General features: G+C 41.5%; 1 protein-coding gene across 3 annotated transcripts in view; it reads right to left on the bottom strand.

The window, feature by feature from the left end:
• Positions 1-21,990, bottom strand: part of FAM118B (family with sequence similarity 118 member B) — a 78,611-nt gene extending 56,621 nt beyond the window's left edge. The window contains exons 1-2 of one of the 3 annotated variants that reach the window (XM_023734079.1): positions 21,910-21,943; positions 2,537-2,590 (exon numbers count right to left, since the gene is read on the bottom strand). The gene's annotated coding sequence lies outside the window, so the exon portion shown is untranslated. Of the gene's footprint in view, positions 1-2,536; positions 2,591-21,909 lie in introns of all 3 variants that reach the window. The other 2 variants (XM_023734080.1, XM_023734076.1) reach the window with 2 other exon arrangements.
• Positions 21,991-22,022: the final 32 nt, after the last annotated feature.

Raw genomic sequence — 22,022 nt, forward strand, 5'->3', positions numbered from 1 at the left:
AGACATGGGAACCTTACACCACCAAGAAAGAAGCACCGGGAGCAGAGTGTGTCCTTTGGACTCAGGGTTCCTGCACAGAGAAGCTACTAGACCAGGGGATGATTGATGACAAGGACCTTCCTGCAGAGCCGACATAAACAGAAGGCCTTCCTCTGGAGCTGGTGCCCTGAATTCAGACTTCTAGCCTACTAGACTGTGAGAGAATCAATTTCTCTTTGTTAAAGCCATCCACTTGTGGTATTTATGTTATAGCACCACTAGATAACTAAGACAAGGCTCAAGAGCTCAGATATTGTTTTTATCAGTTATTTTCAATTACAAAGCAGAAGTAATACATCATGTATAGGGAATAAGACTGTTTTAAGAAGGAAAACTGAAACATCCAAATTAAAATCTGATTTGAATTACAAGTCAGGGACAAAGTTGATACTACTATGCAAAGAATAGTACTTCTTTCTCTGTCAATGCTCTCCTTCCTTTGAAGTTCTGAGAATGTATATCCTGAAGACACTGACATATGTTGCCAAGGAAGAACGCTTTAAAAAATATTTAATAAAAATATTCTTATATATCAAAAATATGACCATATAAACAATTCCATCACAAATGAAATGTTATTTATTAAAAATTTGATTAAATAAATCTTCAACGGTAAGACTTCATGTTCCAATGAGTCCTTAAAAATTAAATTTCTATTATTAGTGTAAGGAACGTATGGCAACACCTTCATGTCAACACAGCGTACACAATGTGCCATGTGTAAATGTACACTCGTTCAAGTCTGAGTGATCCCGGAAAGTGCCAGCATTATAGAGGATACATCTCTATGAGTGGAAATTTGACAGGTCCTAAAGAAGGGAAGACTCGCCTGTCATAATAAAAATAAAAATATTTAGAAAGAACACTCCACCTAATTTCCACCCCTTTTTGCTTCCTTGAAGATTTCTGACTTAAACAGTACTGAGTTTGACAATTAAAAAAGAAGTTATATTTTGAGGACATGGAAGCTTGGCAAATTTTTAAATTAAAAACTCCCAAGTGTAGCTGAATGTTAATAGCGATTAAGTGAATTCGCTGTTGACACCCGGTAAAACATCTCAGAAGATCCCACATTGTGACCGTGTAACCCAAACCCATTAGTGGCAAAACCAAGGATAGATAAATAAGAAAGATACAAAGTAGATGTGCAATTATTCTTAGAGTTAACTAAAAAGAAAACAGATCAAATGTTCTGCACCATTAAGATACACAAAAAGCAATCATTCAAGTCCAATTCACACATTACAAGATTACTTTCAAGTCTATGTTTAAGTATATAATATTTCAAACAGATATAATGGATTAAAAACATAATCAAATAAAGGCCCATCATGGTTCTTAATTACATTTAAAACCCACGTAGCAGAATACCCAATAAAGAGGGTGCAGCATGACGGATCACTTTTGTGTGGCCTTTCTCACCATGGGCTTGTAATTCCCACCTAGGGGACTGCGCAGGACTGTGCAGACATGGTAACTGTAGCCCATCAGGGGACTGGTCAGTTTTGCCATCCCGCTGGGCTTGAAATAAGCTACCCTAGAGCTGGGAAAGAGAGAATCCCACCACCACCAAGGAAGAAGAGTCAACACGTCCTTTGGGCCCAGGATACCTGGAAGCTCCTGGAAGCAGGAGACTGAGAGAAAGGGAGAACTGTAACCCTGAAGACGGCAAGAAGCGGCAGCAGAGACGCACAGGAGATGGCGCAGTGGGTAGAGACTGAGGGCCAGGGAGAGGTGTGCCTGTTAGTACTGGCTGGGAAGAGGCTGTCCTGATGGAAAAACTGTACTCGGAGCATTCCTGAGCCTTAACTGTAACCTGTTACTTTCCTAATAAACCCCATAATCATTCGTATGGTCTATGAGTTCTGCATGGCCAGTGCAATGAATTATCGAACCCAGCAGAGGAGACAGTGCCGTGGGAGGGATGGCTGGTGTCAGAGTTGGTAAAGATGGCAGAGACAGGAGGCATGTCTTGCTCCGGCCTCAAAGGAAATCAGCCTTGGGCTGTTGATCTTGGTTCTTCCTCCCCTTGTGAAGTTAGAGGAGGTCAGATACCACCCCAACACCGTTTTTAAGAATAAGCTTGTTTTTTTTTTTGGTTTACTGTTGTAGTTTAAGTGGAAGTTTACAATTCAAGTTAGTCTCTCATACAAAAACTTATACATACATTGTTATATGACCCCGATTGCTCTCCCCATACTGTGACATCATACTCCTCCTTTCCACCTCTGATTTCCCGTGTCCATTCAACCAGCTCCTGACCCTCTCTGCCTTCTCATCCCACCTCCGGACAGAAGCTGCCAGTTTAGTCTCATGTATCTACTTGAGGTAAGAAACACACTCTTCATGAGTATCATTTTATGTCCCACAGTCCAGTCCACTCTTTGTCTGAAGAGTTGGCCTTGGAAGGAATGTTTGTTTTTGAGCGCATTCAATTTCTCTTTTAATTTTGTCATTCAACAGCTATTAAATGGCTATTAAATACTAGGCAACTGACCTTCCTCCTTAGAACGGCAATGGAACTGGAGGCCAAAAGAGGTTACAGCATTTCCTTTTAAAGAAAAAGAGGGTGGGTTACTAAATTTTAGGGTGATTTCTATACAGTCCTGCCTAGAGAAAGGAAAGAAAGGGCCTGGTACATTTCTCAAGGGCCCTTCAAGCCCACAGTTCTATGAACTTGCCCTATTTCCTTTTTACTATGAGAAGTGGAATGTTCTGCCTCAGAAAGTCAAAGCCCCGTCCTTCTGAACATTCTTCAGTGATCTACCTCAGCTTTGACCCTGTGGGAAACTAAGCTAGAAACAATGATCAATACATCACAGAACAGGATTCAAATATAAAACAACCATGACAAATCAGGAAAAGAATCAAAGAGAAAGCGGTTTCAGAAACTACAAAAGGACACAATTTTTGAAAAAGAAAAATTCAGAAACAACATGGAAAAGATTAGCTATAAGCAGGTGTGGCTGGCACAGCTTTAGTGGTCTCACAGGATACAACGGGCATGGTTCTTGAGAGTCCAGAGCATCTAGGTGCCTGGGTGGTGCAAGCTGTATGCACTCGACTACTAGCCTAAAGGTCGGTGGTTCAAATCCACCTAGCAGATCACAAAAGAAAGGCCTGGCAATCTGCTTCTGTAAAAATTACAGCCAAGAAAACCTTGTGGAGCAGTTCTACATTGTAACAAATGGGGTTACCACGAGTTGGAATCCACTGGACAGTAGTGGGTTTGGGGTTTTTTGGTTTACTGTGCGCCTGAAACAAAGATGCTGCTGACTATGTATACCTATATGTTACGGATTGAATTATGTTCCCCCAAAATATGTGTTTTGAATCCTAACCTCTATGCCGGTGGTTACAATCTCATTTAGGAATGGGTTGTCTTTGTTATGTTAATGACACAGGATTAGTGTAGAGTGTATTTTGAATCAATCTCTTTTGAGCTATAAAAGAGATTAGGTTGAATGGACACAGGAAATCCGGGGTGGAAAGGAGTGTGCTGTCACATTACAGGGAGAGCAACTAGGGTCACATAAAAATGTGTGTATAAATTTTTGTATGAGCGACTAACTTGACTTGTAAACTTTCACTTAAAGCAAAAACAATGAAAAAGAAAGAAAATAAATAAATAAAAAGAGATTAAACAAGCAGAAGAGAGATGGGGTAAGACAGATGCCAAGACACCTGGCAATCTCCAAGGAACCAGGAAGCAGAAGCTAAAGACACAAGGACCTTTCTCCAGAGCCGACAGAGAAAGCAAGCCTTCCCCTAGAGCTGGCACTCTGAATTTCACTTCTAGCATCCTAAACTATGAGAAAATAAATTTATTTGTTAAAGCCATCCACTTACGGCATTTCTGTTATAGCAGCACTAGATAACTAAGACACAATCCAATGCACTTATATGCACAAGACTGTGCCAATTTTGTACTATGTTGGTCACTGGGCAGAGCCTTATTAAAGGAGTGTGCCCAATTTTAGATTGGAAACTGAAGAAACACATGGAAAATTTCAATGAGTTAAAGAAGAGAAAAGGCAGATCGTCAAAAAATTTAAAAGGATTTAGAGCTACCAAGTTTTTTTTTTTTGCAATTTAAAATTATTTATTTGGCATATTTCTGTGATTTACATTTTGGGCCTGGTGTACTTTTGAAAAAAATATTATGGTTCATAAAAACGTATATTCAGATGGTTTGAAATGAATATATTTTAGGAAAGTTTAAGCATATAAGAAACATTGTTTAATCTCGCAAAATACATTAATTCTGCTGGGAATATTTGCACCATAAAAGGTCCTCAATTTGCCAAAGGATTCACACTAAGTTATTTTTTAAGCTGTGATCATTTTTTTCCAGTCTAAAGGGGGCTTCAGACCATGCTGTACCCACACATGGCTGGTTCTGGGACAGCCATGTGAACAAGAGGAGGCATGGAGGTGGACTCTAGAAAACAGACGCAGGGCAGATAACCAACAGGTGTCCCTTGTGGAAGACTTCTGAACAACATCGGTCAAATCTAAAGGAACTTAAGTATGAGGCTCCGTCCTAATCTGCATACACCTGTTAATTATCTTGTTCTTAAGCATGCTCATTCACACTGGAAAACATGATAATAATCGTGAATACTTGGTTAAAAATCTTTCCAAGGACTTGGAAGAGTCCCTATAATTATTTTTCTGAAACACTGGAATTCTCTTATGGAGAAATCTTCTAGTGAGGGAAAAGAAGGAATTAAAAAATATCCTTAATTTGGACAAGGACCTTCCTCCAGAGCTGACACAGAGAGAAAGCCTTCGCCTAGCGTCGGCGCCCTAAATTTGACTTCTATCCTCCTAGACTGTGAGAAAATAAACTTCTGTTTCTTAAAGCCACTCACTTGTGGTATTTCTGTTATAGCAACACTAGCTGAGTAAGATACCATCCTGTGCACTTACAGGCACAAGACTGTGGCAATATTTTCCTGGTTTTTCTCCCAGTCCTCGGGTAGAAGCTCTTTTTCCTGTGTCCTTTCCCTGAATACTACAGGCCCTCAGGATGAGGTGCTGTCTTAGGCTCTCTTGTCTACTCAACTGACACTCCCTCCTCCCCCCACCAATTATCTCATCTACTCCAAGGGCTTCAAATACCAGCTAACTTCTAACAACTCCCAGATCCACTTCTTCAGCTCAGCTCTCTCCCATGCTTCAGACCCGTGAGACACCTATTTACAAGTTTCAGCTAGACAACACACAAGTACTTCAAACTTAGATCAAAAACAGTTCTACAAACCTGCTTCTTATCATGGGTCACTGAATGGCAGAAATAATCTCTGGTGACAGGAATATAGGTGATTATTTCCTCCCTACTGTTTCAAGCATGAATATAAGCATTTTCTGATTTTGAAAAAATTGTCATGTACTTTAAGAATGTATCTAAAGGACCTTGGAACAGTTTCAATAATCCCTCAGAAAGAAGAGAACGATGGATCAAAAGGAACCTAGGCAAGTGGCTAAATTCATAACTTCAAACTAGCTAATATACTACACTCAGGATATTTGCTTTTTTGAACAAAAATTAACTAAAAAAACCCTCTTTGAGCTGTAAATTAGCTGAGAGATGTAAGCATTGTTTAAATATGAAATAAAAATCCAAAACCTCAAAAACAAAACAAAACAAAAGCCAAAAAACCCAAAACGCAGCAGTGAGAGCCACAGAGAGAGATGAGATAACCGTGAAGAGACCCTTGAAGGCAACACCTCACTGAGCAGGTCACTGCTGCTGTGTGTGCTGTGGAGTTGATTCCAACTCAGAGCAACCCTATAGGACAGAGAACTGCCCCAGTGGGTTTCCAAGGAGCGTAGCAGGTCTTCAAAAATGGCCAGTGCAAGTAAGTGCAGAAAAAAATAGATGAGAGAAAAACAGGGTAGAAGGGACCTAAAAACATAGTTTCAGAAAGAGTAAAGGAGGTCAGCGCGAGACCGCCTGAGTCAAGGGAGGAGAAGGTGCAGCACCAGGCCCACAGAAACAAGATTTCCTCCTTGATTATACACGTTAACAGACTGCATTTAGGACTGCAGGAAAAATGTAAAACACACTTAAGGAGAAAAAGCAAAATGCGAACCGCCTGGAGATAACCACCGCTGACATACTGGTTATTTGGAGAAGAAGGGAGCGGTACCCCATTCTCGCAAGTGGCACTCATCCTAGTTTCCTGGGGTTCAAAGTCTGAGCATCCTGGTTTCGGATTCCTATTAATTAAAAATAACTTTATTCATATGCGTTCACCCCTGCTTTTGAAACATAAATATTTCTTACGTTTCAGCCCCCCTTCTTGTTTTCTTGTAAACTTTGCTTCCTTCACTGACCTTGTTGTTGTTGTGAGCCGTTGAGTCGATTCTGACTCATATTGACCCCATGAGACAAAGAACTGTCCCGTAGGGTTTTCTAGGCTGTAATCTTCACAGGAGCAGATTGCCAGGTCTTGTCTCCCACAGAAGGTAGGTTCGAACTGCCAACCTTCAGCGACTTAATAAAATTAACTTCTTAAAATACTCAAGCAGCTCAAGTAGATTCATCAAAAGAGCAGTCCTGCATGTTTCCAAAGTAGAATAAAGACAAGCATTACGCTTCTAGTGGCTGAGGGTAGTGAGAAAGTCGGGACAAACTGCATGAGTGGGAACCCAGGAGGGAGTCAGCAGAGGGCCAAATCCTCCCCATTCCCATGTACATGACTCTTGTGATATCTACAGAACAGTGGCAAAGCACTAAGTCTGATCACACACTTATTTTAGGCTTGCTATTAGTCCTGACAATAGATCTCAAGCCTGCTCCTTCACCACAGGGTTAAAAACAGAGTATCTCTTAGGTAATGCTGACCCTTAGGTGGATAAAGGTACCTGAAGAAAAGCAAGAGCTGAAAGATAAGCTTCTGGCTATGAGTAATTTCCACCACCCCTCTGTCAGTTTGTCATACTGTGTTGGCTTGTGTGTTGCTATGATGCTGGAAGCTATGCCACTGGTGTTTCAAATACCAACAGGGTCATCCATAGGGACAGGTTTCAGTGGAGCTCCCAGACTAAGAATGAAAACCCAATGGATCACAGTGGAATACTGTCTGATATAGCACTGGAAAATGAGCCCCCTAGGTTGAAAGGTACTCAAAATACACAGTGGTTGCAACAACGGACTCAAGCATACCAACAACTGGGAGAATGGCACAGGACCAGGCAACGTTTAGTTCTGTTGTACGTGGGGTTGCCATGAGTTGGAGCAGACTCCATGGCAACTAACAACAACATCAGTCATTTATGTTTCCCATTGTCTGATGTATCGATATTATCGTGTGACTCTCCACGACACCTGAAGTATATAACTTGGTAACTTCTCTCTGGAAGTCTACCTCTTACTCTCTTTCCAAGTACCTATTAAAATGACAATACAGGAAAAAAACCTTAAAAACAGAAACCAAGAATGAGGAAAACAGGAAAGAAAAATTCAGCAGATGGATCTGTCAATAAATTTTTACAGTTGGAAAGCAGGGGTCAGGGCAGAGCTGAAAACATGGACTGGCACAAAGCCTATGTAACTAATGCACAAATTCTCTCCTTCACCTCCTGCTAAGCTAGGGATCTATCTCGTCTAGTTCCTCCATCCCACTCTCCACCTCCAACCCAGAGATTTAGGGAAAAATGATTTGGAATGGCTCCAGAGTCAAGAACATCAGGCAGGGGTGAAAAACTGAAACAGCAATTATGTCAAAAGGTATATAAGGAAAGGTATCCCTTCCCCAGCAACAAAACACTGTCAGCTGAAGAAATACCAGCAAATACATACACAAAATACATACTGTTATGGATTGAATTGTGTCCCCCCAAAATCTGTGTTAGAATCCCAACTTCTATACCTGTGGATATAATCCCATTTGGAACAGGGTTTCCTCTGTTATGTTAATGAGGCTGTATCAACAGAGGGTGTGTCTTAAACCTAATCACTTTTGAGCAGATCAGACAGAGATAAGTAAGTACAAACGGGGAAAGATAGACACTACCTGCAGACTGCCAAGGAATGCGGGTTACAGAAGCTGAGACAAGAATTTCCCCCAGAGTGGACAGACAGCGAGCACAGCGAGCCTTCCCCTAGAGCCGGTGCCCTGAATTTGGACTTTTAGCCTTCTAGACCATGAGAAAATAAATCTGTTTGTTAAAGCCACCCACTTGTGTTTGGTACTGAGAAGCAAGCTGCTGCTCTAATACCTAAAAAGTGGAATGGGCTCTGGAATTGGGTAATGGGTAGAGGCTGGAGGAATTTTGATGTGTTTCATAGTGAGGCCCTAAACTGCCTTGAAGAGACTGTTGGTAGAATTAGGGACACTGAGGTATTCTGATAAGGGCTAAGAAAGAATTCACAGCTGTGGGGAAAGCTGTTGTTAGAAATGTGGACGTTCAATGTGCTTCTGCTAAAGCTTTAAAAGGAAGTGATGAACATGTGATTGGACACTGGCGGGAAGGAGATGCTTTTTATAGGGTGGAAAAGAACTTGTCAGAATTATGTTCAAGTGTTTTGTGGAAGGTAGAACTTGTAAGTGATGAACTTGGATATTAAATTGAGATTTCTAAGCAAAATCTTGAAGCTGTAGTGGTTTTTCCTTGCTGCTTACAGTAAAATGTGGGAGGAAAGAGACTTAAAAATGAATTGTGCAAGATGAAGCCAGAAGTTAAAGATCTGGAAGATTCTGTTGTACAAACTAAGGAAATGCGTCCTGAAATTTTCACCAAGGGCGTGGCTATGCAATCTTTTCCTATAGAGGTTAGGCCTGTGACTGGTGGAGCTATCAACCGCTCCAGCAGAAATTCCTTTAGTTTAGACTGAAAGTGCAGATAAAGGATGAAATAAGAAAAGCTGTCTGCCTCTTGGAATTATACAGACAGAAGCTGCTTGGTTGCTAACATCTGTTGTCCTCCAAGAAAAGAAAAGGACCATCCCAAGAGCAGTTCAGACACAGAAGAACTGTTGGAAGGAGCATGGGAAGCAAGGCTACATTGGTTTCCAAGAGTGGAGCCAGGCTTCCTAGGTTTCAAAGAGTCCAGTCTCCACCACCTCGGTTCTGGAAGGCAGGGCTGCCATTCATGTGTGCCAAGAGAAAGGGTTCCACTGTTCACAGTTGAGAGGGTGGGGCTGCCATGTTCAAGGGCCAGGAGAACGGAGGTGCCCAGGGCCAAGGAGGTGGGGTTACCATTCAGATGGACCTGGAGAAGTGGGTCATCCAAAGCTGAGGGAGCAGGAATGCTGTCCCAGTGGACCTGGAAGGCAGGGCTGATTCTCAGGGTCAAGGGGTCTCCACCCAGAATTCAGAGAGCACTGCCCACACCCAGAGTCTGGAGGGTAGGGCCACAGTCCCAATGGTCTCAGGGAACAGGATTATTTTCAAGCCTTGAGAGCTAATGAAATTTGCTCTGCTGGGTTGTGGACTTGCTTGGTACCCATGATTTCTTCTGTTTGTTATGGGAATGTCTACCTTGTGCCTATTCCACCATTGCACTTTGGAAGCAGATTAACTTGTATTCTAGGTTTCACAGGTCCACTGATGGAGAGGAATTTTGCCCCAGGAATGGGATACCCGCACAGTCTCACTCATACTGGGCAAGATGATTTAGATAATTCAGAAGATAAGATTTTGCACTTAAAGTTGATTTAAGACTTTGGAGATGATGTGATAGCGTCAACATGTTTTGCACATGGGAAGGATATACATTTTGCAGGGCCAAAGGGTGGGATGTTATGGACTGAACTGAATCCGAACCCCTATACCTGTGTCAGAGCCCTGGTGGCGTAGTGGTTAAGAACTTGGCTGCTAACCAAACAGTCGGTAGTTCAAATCCACCAGCTGCTCCTTGGAAACTCTATGGGGCAGTTCTACTCTGTCCTACAGGGTTGCTATGAGTTGGAATCGACTGGATGACAGCAGTTTTGGGTTGGTATACCTGTGGATGTAATCTCATTTGGAACAGGTTTTCTTTGTTACGCTAAGGAAGGTCATATCGGTGTGGGGTGTATCTTAAACCTAATAACTTTGAGACATAAAAAGAGCAGATTTGACACAGACAAGCAAGCACAAATGAGGCAGATCACCAAGGAACCAAGAAATGCCAGGGCTAGAGAAACTGAGACGAGGATTTTCTCCCAGAGCGGACTGACAGAGAGACTTCCTCTAGCCTCCTAAACTGTGAGAAAATCTCTGTCCGTTAAAGCCACCCACTTGTGTTGTTTCTGTTACAGCAGCACTAGGAAACTAAGAGATATACCAATTGCCCTCCCTACAGTAATGCCCACCCCTCAACAAAATCCTTCTTGGTACTTCATTCTTTAAAACATTAAAACTGAAAAAGAAAAGAACGGTGAGGATCATTAGATATTTGAAGATACCCCAACATAAAAGAGCTCATTCATTTCTTCAAGAAATTATTTAGTATGCATCTACTAGGAGCCAGGCACCGTGCTAGATGCTGGACGTATGGTGGTGAACAAAACAGACAAAAATCCCTGCCTTCACAGAATTTATGTTTTAGTCATGGAGGAGACAAGCAAATAAAATACGTGGTATGCTAGATGCTGATAAACACTCCTGGAGAAAAATAAAGCACGGAAGTAGGATGGCTGCTCAAGACAGACCCTCACGAAGGTGACATTTAAACAAAGACTTGAGGAGGTTAGGGAACGAGTCGTTTGATGCCTGAGGGAAGATACACTGCAGGCTGAGACAAGTACAAGTGCAAAGGCCCTGAATCACCTGGAGGAAATGGAGCTAATGCAGGGAGCAGAAGAAAATGAAAAAACCGTAAGAGTCCCACTCCGAGGCTATCATACCCATATAACACGAATGGATGTTATGAAAAGGGATTTAAAAAAAAAAAATGGGGAGAAAAATCAGAGAAATAAGACAAGCAAATGTCCCAGAAGTGAAAGGCATGCATTTCTAGAATAAAAGGCCCCAACAAGCACCCAGGACAATGGATGAAGAAAGACCCACATGTGGTACATCATTACGTGATCTCAGAACACTATGAATTGAGAGAATATCCACGTAACTTCCAGTAAGAAAGAAAAGGAAAAAACAAACAAACCAGGAAACAACAAAAGGTTACATGAAACAGATTTGAATCACTATGCCTCTAGAGCAATTTCAGATACCAGAAGACAGTTCAGAAATGCCTTCAAAATTCTGAAGGAAAATTATTTCTAACCTAGAATTCTATAACCTGTCAAACCATCCAACAAGAGTGTAGGCAAAATAAAGTCATTCTGAGACTTCTACGACTTACTGGAGTATGTGCTTCAAGAAGACAAGGACATCCGCCAAGAAAGAAGACGACATGGGTTCCTGCACAGAAGAGTGGACGGTTCCAGGATGACACCTGGGACACAATAAACACAGAAGGAAGAAGATGCAGGGCTCCAGTAAAAAAGTGGAAGTGATACATCTGAGCCTACAAAGATGTTCTTAATAAGAATTCAGCAGGTATGTTGGAACGTTTGGGAAAAAAGTAACAGTAGATACATGACAAAAACAAAGGCCAACCTAAACAACAAGAAGAAGCGTGGCTGTGGCTGTGACAGGTCATCTGGCTCAACAGTGACCTATATTTGGCAGAGGTATAAGTACATAAAAGCTACCTGTTTTAACCAAAAATTAGAACGCATCTCTGTTAGCGGACAGCAGGTATGGAAAGGTAGGCAAGGGGTGGGGTGGATGAACTAAGCCCTAATCTATCACAACAGGAAATCAACAGGCCCAAAACTGAAAAAAAAAAAAAAAAAAAAAAAAAAAGAATAACATATCAATTAATTTAGAAATAATGCTGCAGAATAATAAGATAAAACAGAAGAAAGAGGAAAAAAATTGAGCGGTAGCTTTTACAGAATGAGAGTGAAGTGGGGAGGGCTGAGGGAACTGTTTTTTGATTGTAAGTCTTTTTAGTACTATTGGACTTTTTAAACCATATACATGAATTACTTTGATACAAACAAGAAAAAACAAGTAACAAAATTTAAATACTTGACATTTTTCTCTCTACCTCTTTTAGTAACCTTACCCTTTGTCTGGTGTATCCAGAAATGAAGAACTGGCAGCCCAGTCCTGCTTGTATACACTGTTTCAACCTGGCTTCTAGCACAGTGTCCCCCAAAGCTTTCTGAAGAATCCTCAGATTGCTTGTTGGGTAGGAGCGAGGGAGGGAAACTGACTGCTGGGCTCTAAATAAGCCTTTTCTGAAACAAAATTTCTACAGCAGCAATCTGCTAATATTTAAAAAAGTGTCTCAGGTGATTCTTTATCAAGCAAGTTGGGGAAATGCTGAGTAGCATGTAGGGATCTCAGTGTGGACTGAGTTTTCTAAATTGGTCAACAGCTGTCAACAACAGTTTAACAACTGTTAATGGAATAGTTATTTTCACTAAACAATGTCATTAGAGCAATACTGTTCCAATTATTAACAGTTTAAAAGAAAACACACACACCAACAACAATCCACATGTTTTACTTGTCCCTGCTCAAATTTTCAAGTAATATGGAAAACAAGTTTTTCTACCTAAGCAAGTATCTGCTGTAAATAACTTCTCGAATTTCTCTAGGGATCCTGATATCCTCTGGCTTTCATCCGGCCGCATGGTTTAACAGTTCCTCAATTTTCCATTCATGTTCTAGAAACCATGCTCACTCTCCTTCCAGTTTACACGCCTTTTCCCACATGCACAATGATTACCTTGATCATTTTCATTTATGTAATTCCATAAAATATACACTGTAGTTATTTACAGTTCTGAAAACGCTCTAATGTAACAATCTTATTTTAACTTGTAATTGTGAATGTTACAGAATAGTAATTTGAGTCCCTACTGGGAGTACCACTACCAGTTGCTGCTGAGTCAATTCTGACTCATGGCGACCCCACGTGTTGCAGAGTAGAACTGCTCCACACGGTTTTCAATGGCTGATGTCTCAGAAGTAGATGGCCAGGCCTTTCTTTATTTTCTATAATTTACTTCTGTTGTTGGTGAGAACATACACAGCAGAACACCAATTCAACAGTTTCTACACATACAATTCAGTGACATTGATGACACTGAGTTGTGGAACCATTCTCACACTCCTTCTGAGTTGCTCCTCTCTTAATGTAATCTCACTGCCCTCTAAGTTTCCTATCTTTCGAGTTGCTGTTGTCACTCTGATTCAATATAGATAGATCCTAAAAGAGCACAATGCTCAAGCGGGCATTCTTTGTTAGTTAAGCTAAACTACTGTTTGGTTTTAAGAAGACTTCAGGGGATATTTTGCTTTAAAGATTATCTCAGGGCAGTAGTTTCAGGGGCTCATCCAGCCTCCACGAGTCCAGAAATGCTGGGTTCCATGATAATTTTAAATTCTGTTCTGCATTTCCCTCCTTTTGATCAGGATTCTTCTACAGAATCTTTGATCAAAATGTTCAGAAATGGTAGTCAGGCACCATCCAGTTCTTCTGGGCTCATGGCAAAGGAAGCAGGTGTACATGGAGGCAATTGGCCACACATTCCATTTCCTCCTCCTATTCCTGACTCTCCTTCCTCTTGTTTCTCCAGGCGAGTACAGACCAACCGTTGTGCCTTGGATGGCTGCTGGCAAGCTTTTAAGACCCCAGGCCCTATGCAATGAACAATGGGGTAGAAAAGAATCACTGAACACGTTATTAGGCCAATTAACTGAGATGTGCCATGAGACTATGACCCTAAACCTGCAAACCAAGGAACCAAATCCTATGAGGTATTTGGATGTACATAAGCAGCCTCAGCAGCTATTCTTTTTTTTTCTTGGGTTGTTGCTGTCAACATACAGTAAACCCTGTGAAAGTCAGGACCTGTGTAAGGCATAAACCTGTCAAAGAAGGAAAACTCATGTATTTTCCACTAAATAGAGAACGATATTAAAGTGGTAACTGTGCCCTGTCAAAAGCAGAAAACTCGCAAAATCCGTGAAAACAAGGCAATCCCGTCGAGTTCCTGCTCTCACAGGTTTCACTGTATCAATTATACAACTTTTGCCAATTCAACTTTTTAGTTGTACAACCTATTGACAGCAATTACAGTAATCGTCTGTGCAACACTACACTTAATCAGTGCGATTCTTCCATCACTGTAAACTGAAAGTCAGTACTCCGTAAGCAATAACCCCTTTCCTTTTCCCCTCTGTTAACCACTAAGGAGCTTTGGTCTCTATACATTTGCAGGTTCTTGTTTCTTTATGTAAGTGAGGTCCTACAATATTTGACCTTTTATGACTGACTTATTTTACTCAGCACAGTGTCTTCAAGCTCCACTCGTATTGTAGGATGTATGAAGACTTCATTTCCTACTGGCAGAGTAGTATTCCACTATAGACATGTAGCACATTTTGTTTATCCATTCATCCACGGATGGGCATTTAGGCTGTTTTACTCTCTGGCTATATCGTCAATAGTGCTGCAATGAACACTGGTGAACACGTCTCTGAGCCTCTGCTTTCAGGTTTTTGGGTGTATAGCCAAGAGTGAAATGGCTGGGTTGTATGATAGTTCTATTTTTAACGCTTTGAGGAATTGCCACACAGTTTTCCATAACTGCTGTTTAGCACTCCCACTAGCAGTGGATAAGAGTTCCAATTTCCCCATATCCTCATCCATGTTTCTTTTCTTTAATTAAAATCTTAGTTATTGTCTTAGGCTGGGTTCTCTAGAGAAGCAAAACCATACATATATATACACACACACAACTGTATATGAGGGGGTTTTAATTTGTATCAAGGAAATGGCTCCCACAGTTGTAGAGGCCGGAAGTCCCAAGTCCGTAGGTCAGGTGTCAGGCTGGAGGTGTCTCCTGACTCACACAGCTGCCAGGGCTGATGAACACACGATCGGCAGGTCAGATGACAGGTTGCTGGCCCAAGTCCCAAGAACCGGAGTTCTGATGATGATGAGCAGAAAGCAGGATCCACAGCAGAGTAAAAGCCAGCAAGCTTTGTGAGAAAGTCCATATACACTGAATGCAGGCCATACCCACAAGAAACTCCCTTTCAACTGATCGGCTGCTCACAGCAGATCTCATCACAAAGATGATTACATTATATCAGATCTTATCATGGAGGTGATTACGTCATTACATAACTGCCAAACTATATCATAATTGCCAAAACACTGAGCATCATGGCCTAGCCAAGTTGACACGCCACTTTAACCATCACAGCCATCCTAAACCAAACCAAACCTGTTGCCGTCAAGTTGATTGCGACTCATAGCGACCCTACAGGACAGAGTAGAACTGCCCCACAGGGTTTCCAAGGAGCAGCTGGTGGATTTGAACTTCTGACCTTTTGGCTAGTAGCTGAGTTCTTAACCACCATGCCACCAGTTCCTAACTCCTCAGGCATCCTAGTGGAAGTGAAATAGTATCTCATTGTGGTTTTGATCTGCATCTCTCTGATGGCTAATGATGTTGAGCATCTTTTCATATGTCTGGTGGGTGGCCATTTGAATGTCCTCGGGTGAATATTCAAGTCCTTTGCCCATTTTATGATTGGGTTGTCTTTTTGTTGCTGAAGTTTTATAAACGTTTTGGTTATTAGAGTTTTATCAATATATGGTTTCTGAAGATATTCTCCCAATCAGCAGCTTTTCTTTTCACTTTTTTGGTTAAGTATTTTGATGAACAAAAGTATTTAATTTTTATGAGGACCCATTTATTTATTTTGTTTTTTGTTGTTTATGCTTGTGTTATTATATTAGACAATCCACTGTTAAAAGCTAGGCCTGACAGCATTGCCCCTGCATTTTCTTCAGAGAATTTTGATGGTTTAAGTTTTCACCTTTAGGTCCTTAATTCACTTTTAATTTGTTTTCGTATATAGTGCGAGGCATGGATCCTGTTTCATTTTTCTGCATGTGGCCGGCCTTTCTTCTGAGGCACCTCTGGGTGGGTCTGAACTGCCAATCTTTAGTTAGTAGCTTAGCACTTGACCATCTGCACCACATAGGGACTACTTACTTTAAGTCATCATATATATTTATCTTACTGCTCATCACAACAATCATATTAGGTATAGGTTATTAATTACATTTTATATATGACGAAACTGGGGCTCAGGGAGAATTAACACTTGTAAATGACAAAGCTCCACGGAAACTCCAGTTGAGTGTTTCAAAGCTCATACTCTTTGTAAACACTGAACTGCTTCACTTCCAGTAAGCCCTGGAACTTAAGGAATTTTAGAGATCTAGATGTTCACCACATCTCTACTTCTGGATGAGCAACTTAAGGTCTAAAATCTTGAACTGGCAGAATTAGACTAAAATTTGTACCTGTTGACCCTTACTCTAAGATCTATTCAACAAACATTTATACATGTGGTGCTATCCTATGTGCCGGGAATAGCTAACATCTACTGACCATTACCTATGTGCTAGGCTCCAGCTGAACTTTAACACGCACTCACTCACTCAATCCTCACGGCAGTCCTAAGGTAGATGTTATCACCCACATTTCACAGGATAAAACACTAAAGTGAGAGAGGATAAGTAACTTGCACAAGTTTAAAGACAAGTAGGGTCTTTAAATATAAACCAGCAAGTGGCAGAGCCAGGGTTTGAAACCCGGCCTGACTCTAAAGCACAAGCTCTCAGGCACCAAGCTCTGTTCATCTTCAAGGTTTACAGTCCACATGTCTCTTCTATATGACCCACATGGTGTTGTCCTTCTAAATGAAAGTGTACGCATGACGTGTGGACTGTTTTTGGATCCTGATTCAAACAAATCAACTGTAAAAAAAATATGAGAAAAGACACAATGCTTAGGAGACACTGAGCTTCTGTTAAGGGCGATGAAAAATTGGGGAAAGGTTGATCTCGATGGTTGAACAACATGATGAATGTAATGTCACTGAACTATACATGTGAAGACGGTATAAATGGTAAATGTTCTGTTACCTATGTACTCACTACAATTAAAAAAAAAAAACTTACCAAAATTAAAAATCAGCCATAAAAAAAATAAAAGACTGGAACATCTGTGCACTAACTGGCTGCTTAGTGATATTAAAGAATACATTTTTCTTTTAAAGGTGTGACAATGGTATTGTAGTTACGTTAAAAGCAAATCATGTTTTAGGGAAACACATGGAAGTGTTTACAGATGAAATGGTATGCCTGGGATTCAAAATCATCTGGGAAGTAAGGGTACAGGTGCAAAACGAGACAGGGTCTGAGTTGATTAATTGTAGAAGCTGGCTGATGGGCACACACAGGTTCCTTATTTTCTCTACTTTTGTAAATATTTGAAATGTTCCTCAATTTTTTAAAAAAATGCATGATAAAAAGACTGGAGGTGGGAACGATGATACTAATGGTATCTGGGAAAGACAACCATAAATGATTTTTTTCCATTCTACTTTTTCTATTTTTCACATTTCATATTTTTACAAAAGAAAATATAAAATAAGCTATTTAAAGAAAACCATGTACTCCTTGAATCCTGATCTTGGACTCTGAATATTCCTTATCTTCTATACATAGTAGAACAAGATCACCCATAATCTAGTGAGACCCAAACATCATGACAAAAGCATCTCCCATCTTTCTACTGGTTAACTACCACAGACACCCTTTTAGAAAGCCCACTTTGTAAGGACAAGTAGGGTCTTCAAATATACACAAGCTAAGAGCATAAACATGAAACAGATTAGAGACCAACTGAACAACAATAGCCAATAACACAGTTCCCCTTGATTGTTAGGCAGGATTTTGGGTTAAAGATCCAGAATGTGTAAAGCCAACCTTCCTAATGGTTGGATGTGTCGCAGGACAGGGATCTCCTCAGCCTTTGCTGCTGCCAGAGCTCTCAGGTTACCTTCTGTGGGTCACCTCCAGTTTTCCCCCGTGATAGAACAATTATTTTAATGTGTCCCATGGTATGAAAAAGTTTGGGAAGCACTGGTTTAAGCTATACAGACCTGGATAATTACTCAAAAGCTGAATAAACACATAATGAAGGGCAAAAGTACAAGGGAATTTCTTTCAAATGCTGGTATGGAAAAAGGACTAATACCCATGTTACAGGTGTATATATAACCTTATATATTTTTTTCTATCTGCACCCCCTTCCATGCTCTACTTAGGCTATCTTAAGTTATATTCTAACACCACTCCATTAGGTAACTTCCATATATAAACGTTAGCCCAGGTAACATAAGGTTAAATTCTTGGGACAAGAGCAAATCCTGATTCTCTGTGCCAATGGTAAATGCAATTGAGACAAGTCTGAAATAATGTGCTAGAGATGATATTGCACTTATTAAAGTCAAAGGAGAAGTACTTAAGTGTCAGTGTAAAATCTTCACAGAACAGAAGCTTACTAAGAATCTTCTTGTAAAAGACAAGAAACTGAAGCCCAAATTACTTGCTTATAGTCACAAACAGCAGAACTGGTACTAGCACCCAGATCAACTGGCTCCTAACTACTGTACTTTCCAGGGTACCTCCAGGATGTTCCTGCTAATGTCCAAATACTTCCTGCTTGTTATGGATTGAACTGTGTCCTCCCAAAATATGTGGAAACTTGGCTAGGCCATGATTCTTAGTACTGTGGGGTTGTCCTCCATTCTGTGATCTGATTATCCTCCAGTCTGTGATGTGTTGTAAATCCTAGCCTCTACGCTTCTGGTTACAGTCTCATTTCGAGTGAGCTGCCCATTATGTTAATGAGGCAGGATTAGGTCATGCTAATGGGGATTACGGCAGTATACAATATCCAGAGGTGTGGCCTGCATCACCTTTTATCTTACAAGAGATAAAAGAAGACAAAAGCAAGTGGAGAAAGGGACCTGACTAACACCAAGAAAGATGAGCCGGGAGCAAAGTGCATCCTTTGGACCCAGGGTCCCGGCGCCGAGAACCTCCTAGACCCAGGGGAAGATTGATACCAAGACACATGAAGATCTCTAAGGAATGCCAAGCCCACAGACATTGAAAGGAGGACTTTCCCCCGGGACTGACAGAGAGAGAAAGCCTTCCCCTAGAGCTGGCATACCAAATTAGGACTTCTAGCCTCCTAACTGTGAGAGAATAACTTTGTTTGCTAAAGCCATCCACTTGTGGTATTTATCTTATAGCAGCACTAATCTAAGATACTGCTCCTCAAGGAAACAGAATCTCTGGTTAATCTGCAGCTAGCAAATCACTGTTTGAGAAGGCAGAATTTAATGTTCTGTCACTAATTAATCTTAAATTTGTGATACTTAAACACAAGTTCCTTTATTAATCAGTCCTTGTTTATATTTGTGAAATTTCAAGGCAGCCTTTTAGTTCTTGCATAGATTAAGAAATATCCTTAGAAACTAGTTATCAAGTTCTTCTCTATATAGTTATTTTGAGGGCACATATTGCGATATATCAAAATCTATGTAAATAAGCCATGTTTCAACAGAGTTATACTCTGTAAGCATAGATACAGTATAGTGGACTTTCCTTCTTTGTACTGAGACTCCAAACCAGAGGACTCCTCAACCAAAAGAAAACGTAAGATTGGTGCAGAAGTTGGAAAAATTAACTGCCTAAAATAGGATCAACTGAATGAGGAAGGTGAAGGAGGCAGTACAGAGATTAAACAACAACAATAAAAAAAGATATTTGCATACTCAGAGTGCAACTCTACCAGACGCATAGAAGGAACATTAACGGTCTGTAACTTCTGCACCTTTACTGGCTAAAGCTGTACTGTGATACCGAACAAATAAAAATTTAAAATTCTTCAACTTTCTCTCAACCAAGAAACTCCTAAAAGTTCCTTCTCCAGAAAAACAGACAACCAGTGTTTTTATTCTTAGGCACTATAGTGCATGCTTTGGGTGAACCTCAAATCCAAGAACACAAGCTCTGTGTCACTAGCAATGACATCTGAGTTGGTTCCTCATTTTGTTTCTTGCCACAGGCCAGTTCTACAAAAACAGGTGTTATTTACTGAATGCCGTAAGGACAAGTTAAGGTAGAAACAAGTCCTCCTAGCCCCCACACAAAACCATAAAAGTCCTATACCCAAAACAGGTTTGTAATTAATGTAATGGTATGAATTTAAGTCCTGATGCTCAAATTTCAGGGTCTAATATTTGAGAATTATAATTCCTTCCCCCCTCATTAGGATGCAGCCAAGTACAGCCCTTGGAAAAGGGGGTTTCATGTACCTATGTGATGTGCAACTGTTCAGTGAAAGTAGAACCTAGGTCTGGAGTATGTCAGTAAAAGGTAATAATCATTTTAGGAAATAATTTCTCAACTTGTATAGATCTATACCTTACCTGTTAATTTCCAGAAGAAAAACGAAAAAGAGGACAGCAGATGTTTCCCACTCTCCTTTGGAATTCTCTTTATTTATACCGATTACCTGCCTTTTACAGAAACATACACAAATCTTCCTTCCCACTCTCCACAAATGTATTTGCCCTCCCCCATTCTTCACATCAAAAACCGACAGAAATAAGACAATTCAAATTTTCAGACACACCTAACACATCCACTACGTAGTTAAGCCACCTAACAAATATGGGAGTTTACTATGTGCCAGGTGTGGGGATAAAAAAACGATTTAAGTCCTGAAGGGACTCACATGCAGTTCAACACCAGCTGCCAATGGTATCTAATCAATTCAAACTCAAACTACAGAAAGGTGTAGGGAATCAAACACCACTGAACAGGGCATAACCTCATTACTTTCTACCTAGGTTGCAGCATCTTAGATGATTTCCCTGCTACCCAAAGCTCTTTTCAATCTGTCCTGCATTCACATACCAGACTCATTTCTAGAGTTCTACTTTGGAGGAGTCTCCCCTCTGCTCAAAAAGATACCAAAGTTGCCCGCTACGTCACATCTGGTTTACCCTTCTTCCACCGAAAGTCTACAGGCTAGCTCAACTTAACCTTTCAACTTTCTATCATGCCCAAGGTGGCTCCCTCCTGCCAATCCCTTCAGAAGGTGCCTACACCTCCAAACCTAATTCAACCACCTACTCTAACTCCTCAGGCCGCCTCAATTCTAAGCAGCCGTAAAAAACCGTGTCGTCTACCGTCAGCACAGATCCCCTCGTGTTCAGGACATCCCTTCAGAACTCGGCGTTGGCTTCTTAACAAGTGCCAGGTGTGGCCCAAAGTATTTTAACATTCCCATCTCAACCCGACTTTCATCTGCCCTGCCTCCCCTCAGTGAAAGCCAAGGCGGTCGCTTGCAATTTGGGGATGGGAGAGAGGGTTTGGGAGGCTGCAAACTACGAAGGGGAAAAAAAAGGAGCAGAAGGGAGAAGGGAACGCCTGGGTCCTGTACTCTTTTCTTTGGGAGAAGTAGGGTGAGGGTGGATGGAGAGGAGACCCCAAGAAAATAATTCTTGAAGAACGACAGAAGCCCAACGTGCTCTCTGGGAAGGAAATATGGGCCGGGGCCCCGAGAAAACTGAAGGGTCTCCCACCAACCCTAGGAGAGAAAGACAGGTTACGACGTGAAACAAAGAGGCTGGGAGCCGGGGAGATGAGGCTACAAAGATCCGGGCATCTCCGGAGGTCGAAGGGTAAGGAAATGCGAGGGGACACGACGCGTCCCTTAGGGGACGAGCGAGCACCGGGATGCGGTTGCCAGGAGGGACGAGGTAGGTGCCTGAGAAAGCTTCGGGGTGAGCGTCTGTGAGGGATCGTTTCTACGGGGGCGGGGAGGTGTTTCTGAGTAGGATCGTCTCCCGAAGGGAGACACGGTTTCCCAGGACAGTGCTCGCAGAAAACGAAAACGCTGGGCGCGCGGAAAATGTGAAAGCGTTGAGGCACCGGCATTTCCGAGTCGCAGCCGGGTATCCCCACACTCACCGTGTCTCCTCCCGACGCCGTCGCTCCAGCTGCAGCTACCGGCCTGCGCAGCCGCACTGAGCGCGCGCGCGGCCCCACGTGACTCTCCCCATGCTCCGCCCCGTTTCCCACGT

The sequence above is a fragment of the Trichechus manatus genome, unplaced genomic scaffold (assembly GCF_000243295.1).
Source record: "Trichechus manatus latirostris isolate Lorelei unplaced genomic scaffold, TriManLat1.0 scaffold00064, whole genome shotgun sequence".
Taxonomy (NCBI): Eukaryota; Metazoa; Chordata; class Mammalia; order Sirenia; family Trichechidae; genus Trichechus; species Trichechus manatus.